We start from the raw sequence: 10,000 nt of genomic DNA, 5'->3' as shown, positions 1-10,000 counted from the left end.
CCCAGAGAGTTTGCTTGCCCAAGGTTACACAGAATCCAGACTCAGACCCAAATCTTCAGATTCCCAGTCTCAAGAAATTTCCACTATATCACACATTTGTGTTTCCTACAAAACTAAACTTTGGTTTTGATCTTCTGAAATTTCCTTGGGACTAAGAAGCTTCACAGCCTGGACGAGCAATGGTGGCCCTGGTGACCCTTGTAGATGGAAATATTAGTTCTTTAAAGTCAAGAGCAAAGGCAACTTCATATAATGGAAAACACGCTGGATTGGAATTTTAGAACCTAGGTTTGAATCTTACTTCTGACACTTACTAACCATGGGCAAGTCATCAGTTAAGTGACTCTGGGGGCCTCGATGTCTTCATCTGTAAAATGAGAAGGCTAGATTGGAATTCAGTGGTATCAAACTCAAAGAGAAAAGGCCAGATGTTGACTCAGAAAACCACAAAGCCACATTCTCTATGTTTTATCATATTTTTATTTGTTTGGTTAAATATCTCCCAATTATATTTTAATCTGGCTCAGACCCACTCAGGACTTTTGCAGGCCATGTGGCCCTGAGTTGGACACTTCTGGATAAGATGACCTCCAAGGTCCCTTTCAGCTGTAAATCTATCAGTTTGTTATTGGAGTCAGAGTAGCAGAACCAACTATCCCACTCTTTGAGACCTTAGAGAAATTAATTTCTCCCCTCCAGGCTTCAGTTTCCTCCTTTATAACATGAAGAAGACACTCCATCTCTAGTCTCTGACTATTTTCTCTGGCTGTCCTTCATGCCTGGGATGGTGTCCCTCTTTATCTCCTTCTGGCTTCCCTGGGATCCGTACAGTTCTGGCTATAAACTTGCCTTCTACAGGAAGCATTTCCCAGTCCCTCGTAATCATGGTGCCTTTCCTCTGTTAATTATCTCCTATTTATGCTGTATATATAGATTGCATATATTTGTTTGCATGTTGTCTCTCCCATTAGATTGTAAACTCCTTGAGGGAAGGGACTATTTGTTTCTTTTTGTATTCTCAAAAATTAGTATGGTACATGGCACATTATAAGTGCTTAATAAATGCTAATTTACTGACTAAGAGAGCTAGATTAGATGCTCACAAATATTATGCATCATGGGATGGCTGTCTTCAAGAATTTAAACAGCTACCACAGGGTTAGGCATAAGATGATAGATATCTCAGACACTTCCTAGCTGTGTGACCCTGGGCCACTCAACCCTATTGGCCTCGGTTTCCCCATCTGTAAAATGAGCTGGAGAAGGAAATAGCAAAACCACTCCAGGATCTTTGCCAAGAAAACCCCAAATAGGGTCACAGGGAGTTGGACATGACTGAAAATGACTGAAATGACAGCTCTCGATAGATGTCTAATTGGAAGGAACCTGAGAGGTCATCTATTCCAACCCCCTCATTTTACAGATGAGGAAAATGGGGAGTGGCTTGCCCAAGGTCACATGGGCAGTAAATGAAAGAGACAGTATTTGAAATCAAAGCTTCTGACTAGTGTTTATACTGCATCCCTCCGTCTCCTTGGTCCCAGAGGGAAAACAAGGAACAATGGATAGAAACTGGCAAGGTACAAATTCTAGCTTAATGTGGGGAAAATTGTCCTCATTCTGAGAGTTCTCTAAAAGTAGAATGAGCTGTCTTGAGGGGTAGGGAGTACCCCCTCATCAGAGGTATTCAACTAAAGGCTCAGGGTGACTAGTTGCCAGGGATCTTATACAGGGAATTTTGCTCTGGGGTGAGTTGGCCAAGATCGTCACTGAGATTCCCTCCCAACTCTGAGATTCGGCAATCCTCAAAAAGCATCCCAGAAACAAAACTAATAACAGAGGCTGCCTGATGTGTTTCCTTAACCCCAGTGATAGGGTAACAAGTAATTACTCTTTCTTATATATAGCTACCTCTGCAGATTACAGTGTGTTTATCCAGCTCTCTGATCACAAAATGAAGAACATCATATTGCTTGTTCAACCTCACTGTCGATAGGAATCTGACGAAGTCATTTTTCTCCTCTGGAGTTTATTAGCAGCCCCGCTGGCCTGCCTACCGATAACTCCCGAAGTTGTATTCTTAATCATTTATCAAGATCTCATACTAAGGGAGATTTTATTAAGCCAGGGGGCGATGGGCAATGTCATGGTTTCTATTACCTGTCATAATGGGTTTGCTAACGCCCCGAGAAGCCGTATTTTATCAGATGCTATCTGGTGGAGATATTACTAGGGCCCCAGAAGAAATATGAGTCTGCTCATCACCTGTGGTGCCAAAGTCTTTGTTACTGAGTTGGAGATGAATGTGCTTCCCTGACATCTGAATTCATTCTTCCTCCCAGCCCTGGACCCAATGTCTTGAGGCTGGGCTCACTCTAGGAAGATCTGTCTTTAGAAAAGGAAATATCATTGAAAAGTTGATGTGGGACAATGGAAAGGGGGCCAAGGGACCTGGCTTGAAATCCCTTGCCCTCTGCTATTTCTCAGCTGTGGGATCTTGGGCAAGTCAAACTTAATCTCCCTGGGCTTCACTTTCTGATCCATAAAATAAGAGGATTGGGTTAGATGGGCTCTGAGGTCCCTTCCAGCTATAACAGTAACGACAATAATACTATTAAGAATATTAATGTATTAATATTATTAATAACATTAATAATGATAGCATTTATATAGTACCTTAAGATTTGCAAAGCACTTTACAAATATCATTACATCCAATCCCCACAACAACCCAGAAGGTACGTTTTATTTTTATCCCCATTTTATAATTGAGGAAACTGAGACAGAAGTTAAGTAACTTATCCAGAGTCACACAGCTAGTGTGTCTGAGGTCAGATTTAAACTCAGGTTTTCCTGACTTCAGGTCTAGCACTCTATTCACTACACCATACTGACTCTCTGAGGAAGGGAATATATATACACATATATATGCATATATAAGCTAATATATGTTAATTAATTTAGATACTTCTCAAATCCTTTAGCTATATATTTAATGAAGGATGGTGGAGCCTTGAGTAGAAGTGACCAGCTCTGTGTCCACTGTATTTACAGAGTGGGCAGCTAGGTGGAGCACCAGATAAAGTTCTGGGCCTGGAGTCAGGAAGATTCATTTTCCTGATTTCAAATCTTGCAGAGGAAATTTTTGTCTCGAGGTGAGTTGGCCAGGATTGTCTCTGAGGTTCCCTCCCAATTCTGAGATTCAGCGATCCTCAAAAAGCATCCCAGAAATGAAACTAATAATAGAAGCTGCCTGATGTGTTTCCTTAACCCTGGTGATAGGGTAAAATTTGAACCTATTTGCCTCAGTTTCCTCATCTGTAAAAGAACTGGAGAAGGAAATGGCAAACTATTTCTATGTCTTTGTCAAGAGAACCCCAAATGGAGTCACCAAGAGTCAGACATGACTAAAAATGACTGATTTACAACAAGAAGAAGCAGAATAGGGTTGTCTTGGAGGTAGTGGGTTCCCCCTCACTGAAGAGGGAATCAAGGCATGATTGGATGATCATTCATTGGGCATACCATAGAGAGGATTCATATCCAGGTATGAGTTGGGCTAGATGCTTCATGGTTGACCCCTGCCAACTCTGAGATCCTAATAGTGGTTAGTAATGCACAGTACTGAGCTATGTCCTTTTCTGTAGAGCCTCTAAGAGAGGCTAAAACAGAATGTAAGAAAAGACATGAGCTAGAGAACAATCTGTGATTTCAAGGGCATAGGGAAAGATGGCAACCAGTCCATGGTTTTGTAGAAAAATCCAAGGGAGATGGCCAAGGCATGAAGAATCTAAGAGACTGGCCCTGGTCACACAGCACTCAAGTTCAGAAATCTAAAGGAGAAAGGAATGAAAGAACAGGGTATGGGGTGAGCCTGTGATGTGATCACAGACAAGGCCTGGACTTTAGGGTCAAAAGGGAGGCATCTGAATACAGTGGAAAGTGCATAACATTTGACATAAGCAAGAAGGTTCAAATTCTGCTTTATGACTGACTGTGTGACAGTGGGCTAGTCATAGGAGCATAGATTTAGATCTGGAAAGGGGTCCAACCCACTCACTTTACAGATGAAGGAACTGAGGCTGAGAAGTTAATTGACATTCCTAGGCCCACACGTCTAGGAAGAGTCTGAGGCAGTATTCGAATTTAGGTCTTCCCGATTCCAAGCTCTATCTACTGTGCCACCTAGAAGCCTCCCTCACTTTACCTTTTATCCTCAGTATCCACCTTTGTAAAACAAGAAAATAGGAGTCATTGGTCTTTCAAGTCCCTTTGAGTTTTAAATCTATGATCTTGTGGCTCAAGATCCGGATTCAAGTCCCAGCTCTGCCAATCATTAGCAGTGTGACATTGGGTAAATTACTGTCTCTTCTCTAGTCAGTAAAGGTATATCAAGTGCCTACTGTGTGCCAGGCACAGTGTTGAAGATACAAAGATAAGTAAAAACCATGCCTGCCCTCAGGGAGCTTATAATCTAATTGGGGAAAACCAAATATATTCAAAGCAAGCTTTCTGCAGGATAAAGAGGAAATCCTTAACAGAGGGAAGGCACTAGAATTAAGAGGGGTTAGGAAAACCTTCCTGTAGAAGGTGGAATTTTAGTTGGGACTTAAAGGAAGCCAGTAGGTGGAGATGAAAAGTCACCATTCTAGGAATGGGAGAGAGCCAGAGAAAATGCTCAAAATCGAGATATGAAGTGTTTGATTCCTGGAACTACCAGGAGGTCAGTGTCACTGGATCAAAGAGAACATGTCAGGGAGTAAGGCATAAGAAGGCTGGAAAGGTAGGAGGGGGCTTGGTTATGAAGGGCTTTGAATGCCAAACAGCATTTTGTAGTTGATCTTGGAGGCCATAGGGAGCCAAAGGAGTTTATTGAGTAGGGGATGACATGATTGGACCTGTACTTTAGGAAAGTCACCTTAGTAGCTAAATGGAGGATAGATTGGATGAGGAGAGACTTTGAAGCAGGAAGACCCAACATAGTCCAGGTGTGAGGTGATGAGTGTCTGCACTAGATGGGTGGCAATATCAGAGGAGAGAAGGGAGTGTATTTAAGAAATGTCATAAAGGTGAAATCGATAGACCTTGGCAACAGCTTAGATATGGGGAGGGGGCAGTGAGAGTGAGGAATCCAGGATGACTCCTAGGTGGTGAGCCTGAGGGAGGGTGGTGTTGCCCTCTAGAGTAATAGGGAAGGTGTGCATGGTGGAGGGAGGTTAGGGAAAAAGTTAATGAGTTCTCTTTTGGCTATGTTGACCTAACTTTTACATAGCACTTTACACTTTGCAAAACATTTTACATGTTGCTTCATTTGACCCCCACTACGCTGTGATAAAGCTACTACCATCATCTCCATTTTACAAATGAGGAAACAGGAATAGTGACCTTCCAGACACAGTTAGTGTCTAAGCCAGTACTTTAACTTGGGCCTTTCTGACTTCAAATCCAAAATTCTATTCACTCTGGCATCCTGTCTCTCCCCGCATTCTCATTTACATGAGCAATATATGGAAGCGCATCAACAAGAAAGATTTCCAAGTGATTAAGGGTTTATTCAGAAAGTTACAAAATGTGAAGACGGGAACATTCTCCTGGCAAAGGCTGATAGCTATCAATGGACTGTGGGTACTCTGTCTTCTTGACAGCAGACTCCTATCTCCTCCACGCCTAGTATCCCCCACCTTTTTTTTCCTCATCACAAACGACAGTCGTAACGATCGAGCTTTTACCATAAAATGACTTTTTGCACATTTCCAATTCGTTAGAGGGCCAGATTGATTTAGCCATTATTTTTAATCTCTCACACTTGTGAAATGATTTCCCTTGTTTTTTAAAATGCTGCTACTGAATTGCATAAAACCCAACTTAAAGATCTATAATGAATGTTTCTGGGGGGATTTCAAGCTCTTCTCTTGGGTCTCCTGATTATAATTATTTTCTGTGCCTTTGGGAGGCATGGAGGACCCATGCCAAGAATAATTATTTTCCCCAGGACACACTGCCAACACAAAAGGATTGGCAGACTTCTACTGACCTTCCTGGCTACCCTGGATATAAATTCCAACAACCTAAAGGCATTATTTATGTTGTTTGCGTGTGGTTAATATGATGCTCCCCTGCCATATACCCTTTCCTAATCCCAGGATGGGACTAGGCTTATTTGAATGAGACACTTTCCTATCCAAGCCATGTAGAAAGGAAGACAATATGAGGGTCAGCTAGGTGGTTCAGTGGTTAGAGCCCCAGCCCTGGAGTCAGGAGGACTTGAGTTCACATCTAGCCTCAGGCACTTACTAGCTCTATGACCCTGGGCAAGTCACTTAACCCTGATTGCCTCAAGAAAGGAAAAAAAAATGGTGTGATAATAGAATTTAAGCTCTATGAGGGCAGATACTACTTCATTTTTGGTTTTGCTTACACAGTGCTTGGCACAGATTAGTAAACGCTTATTGGTTCATTGATGTGAAGATCCCTGGAGCTGGAGTTAGAAGACATTCCAATCTGGTAGAATGTTGCTTAGAATCTCTATGACCCAGAGTCTATCACTTCGCCTAAGCCTCGGTCTGCCCATCTGTTAAGGAGGGTATGGATCAAATGATTTCTAAGAGATGCTGGAATTCTAAGGGACACTGAGGCTTTGGAAAGAGCTTAACCCTGTCTAGACCAGGCAGAGACAGGCATATCCCTGTGTTCTTTGCAGTAGCAGAATTGACGACATCCTCCCCAAACCGCCATACTTGGACTAGGGCACTCAGACTTCTGCTACATTGCCTACTCTGTGCTGGGCACTGCGCTAAGTACTTATTACAAATACAACAACCCTGAGAGGTAGGGGCTGTTATTACACCCACTTTACAGATGTGGAAACTGAGGCAAGCAGAGGATAAATGACTCAGCCAGGGTCACACAGAGAGTACCAGTCTGGGCCCAAATTTGAACTCAAGTCTTCCTGACCCCAGGTCTGCTGCTCTATCCACTGGGTCACTGCCTCTACCATCTTACTGTAGTGTGACCCTGAACAAGTCACTTCCATGAATGCCTCAGAAACCTTTTCACCCGGGAAAATCCCTCTACCTCTGAACTTCTCACCTCTACCTCTGCCACTGCAGCCTCTTCTTCTGATTGATTTATTCCTCGCAGAACCTCCAGTTTAAGGAGGACACCTAGGGCAGCTATGTCCTCATCCCTCTCCAGGCTGTCCTCCTGACTTGCCACACTTTCCTCACCAGCGCTTAGCACCGTGTCTGGCATATTTTGTTGTTTGGTTGTTTCAGTTGTGACCAACACTTCGTGACCCCATTTGGGGTTTTCTTGGCAAAGATATTGGAGTGGTTTTGCTTTTTCCTTCTTCAGCTCATTTTACAGGTGAGGAAACTGAGGCAAACAGGGCTAAGTGACTTGCTCAGGGTCACACAGCTAATAGGCGTCAGAATCAAACTCAGATCCTTCTGACTTCAAACCCAGCATTCTCTCCACTATACCAGAGCCTAACCTCCTCATTCTACAGATGAGGAAACAGATCCAGAGAAGGGACTAACGCAAAGTCATAGGGTCATAGCATCATGGAGTTAGAGGTGAATAGGACCTCAGAGGTCAGCTAGTCCAACATCTCCATTTTACAGGTCAGTAAACTGAGGCCCTGAGAAGTTAAGGCCTTTGTTCAAAAATTACACAGGTGTTAAGTGACATAGTTGGGATTCAAACCCAGGTCCTCTGACTGTATCCAGAATTGCAACTAGTGGACCATGTTGTCTCCTTTCTAGGCTTCTGCCTCAGCTTACTGCTTGTGCTTTTAACTTGGAAGTTCTAATAATCTCCTTTGATCCCCCCTTGCTCCCCCACCCCAAAATGCCCCCTGTTTGGAAGTAGGTGCTAAGATGAGCTCCCAATTTTCAGCTTAACTTAGAAACATTGTTGTTATCGCCAACTTCTCTGAGTTTTAACTGCCTGTTACTGTTGTGGGGTTGTTGTTGCTTCTTTAAATCTTGCCAGTTGACAATTATCTTTGAGTCCACTCAATCATTGGAGCTGTTATTTATATCTGCTCTATACGTTCTCCGATTTTTTTTCTTTCTGCCATTTTGAGATATTGACGTCTCTGGGAGCCACTATTAAGTTGATTTAAAGCACAAAGTAATTAATTTCCTGTGTTCTCCTAGGAGCCCTTGCTGCCAATAAACTCACTGCAGATAGGCATAGAATGAAGTGAGTGGCAGGACCATGAGGTTACTCAGTTGCCCGCCAGTGTGATGTGCCATGCAAAGAAGATTCTTTACTTTGTAAAGAGAAGCATCAAATTTGAAGCTGGTGTTACTGTTGTTCGGTTGTTTCAATCGTGTCCACCTCTTGTTGACCCCATTGGAGGGTTTTCTTGGCAAAGATTCTGGAGTGATTTGCCATTTCCTTCTCCAGCTCATTTTACAGATGAGGAAACTGAGGCAAACAGGGTTAAATGACTTGCCCAGGGTCACACAGTTAAGTGTCTGAGGCTGGATTTGAACTCAGGTCTTCCTGACTCCCTGACTGGCACTCTATCCACTGCGCCACCCAGCTGCCCTAATTCAAGGCTAGGGATTTGATAGTTCTTCTATCCTGTCCTTTCTCCTGCTTGATGAGATGATTGTGTTCAGTTTGGAGGGGACCACAGCTTAGTAAAAAGGACACTGAGGACCTGGAGGATAAAAGCTGGTTGGAAAGGATTCACCTTATAGTATGATGAGCTCTGGGTTTGAAGCAGAAGGAGCTGGGTTTCTAACCTTGACCAAGTCACTTCTTTCTGGGTTTCTCATCTGTCAAATGAGAGGATTTGGACAATGTAGACTCTGAGGTCCTTCTGACCCTTGGTCTTTGATCCTATATTAAGTCATTCGACTTTCCTGGGCCTGGGTTTCTCCATTTATAAAGTGAGGATTGTTGAACTAGACAGCTTATGAAGTGCCTCCTGGCTCTAACTCTATGATCCTGTTATCCTACAAATCGTTTAATTGTCCCGGGCCTCAGTTTCTCCATCTGCAAAATATGACTGGAACGCTTCAGGGGTCCCTTGCAGCTCTATTTGCTATGATCCTTAGAGCTTTCTTAGCATGGGGAGGAAGTTCATGGGAAAGTCATTAATTCTATTACAGCAAATAGTGCAGGGGAATACCCATTCACACCCAGTCTTAACAGCCCTTACCCCTTTCAATCTTTTAACAAGCATTGATTAATAGCTAATAATAATAGTGCTTTATTAAGAACTCACTATGTACAAGGCACTTGGTAAAGTATTGTAGATAGATAGAAAGTAAAAAAAATAAGCACTCACCCCTCAAAGAACTTACACTCTAATTTGGAAAGCACCTGGTCAAAAAAAGACATCTATACAAGATATAGAAAACATAAATGGACAATGATCTTAGAGAGAGGGAGCCCATTGGGTGGTGCCATAGTACACAGAGCATTGGTCCTAGAGTCAGGAACACCTGAGTTTAAATGCAGCCTCAGACATTTACTAGCTACATGACCTTGGGCAAGTCACTTAACCTCTGTTTGCCTCAGTTTTATCATCTATAAAATACAAAATAGCACCTACCTCCTAGGGTTAGAATTAATGATATAATAATTTCAAAGCACCCAGCCCAGCTGGGTAAATATTAGTAAATATTAAATATTAGCTGCTGCTGCTTCTTCCTTCTTCTTCTTCTTCTTCTTCTTCTTCTTCTTCTTCTTCTTCTTCTTCTTCTTCTTCTTCTTCCTTCTTCATCTTCCTTCTCCTTCTTCCTTCTTCTTCTGCCTTTGTCTTCTTCCTTCTTCTTCTTCTTCTTTCTTCTTCCTTCATCTTCTTCTTCCTTCTCCTTCTTCCTTCTTCTTCTTCCTTCATCTTCTTCTTCCTTCTTCCTTCATCTTCTTCCTTCTCCTTCTTCCTTCTTCTTCTTCTTCCTCTTCTCCTTCTTTTCTCCTCCTTTCTCCTCCTCCTTCACTCCTCTTCCTCATCTTCTCCTCATTCTTTTCATCTTCTTCT

General features: G+C 42.6%; 1 protein-coding gene across 7 annotated transcripts in view; it reads left to right on the top strand.

Annotated features, from left to right (window-relative positions):
* The window catches only part of RIMBP2 (RIMS binding protein 2), a 158,770-nt gene that overhangs the window by 54,461 nt on the left and 94,309 nt on the right, over nt 1-10,000 (top strand). The gene's annotated exons all lie outside the window — the stretch shown is intronic.

Source organism: Trichosurus vulpecula, chromosome 1 (assembly GCF_011100635.1).
Source record: "Trichosurus vulpecula isolate mTriVul1 chromosome 1, mTriVul1.pri, whole genome shotgun sequence".
In the NCBI taxonomy this organism is placed as follows: Eukaryota; Metazoa; Chordata; class Mammalia; order Diprotodontia; family Phalangeridae; genus Trichosurus; species Trichosurus vulpecula.
The sequence above is the reverse complement of the archived record's forward strand: the minus strand, read 5'-3'. Positions and strand labels throughout refer to the sequence as shown.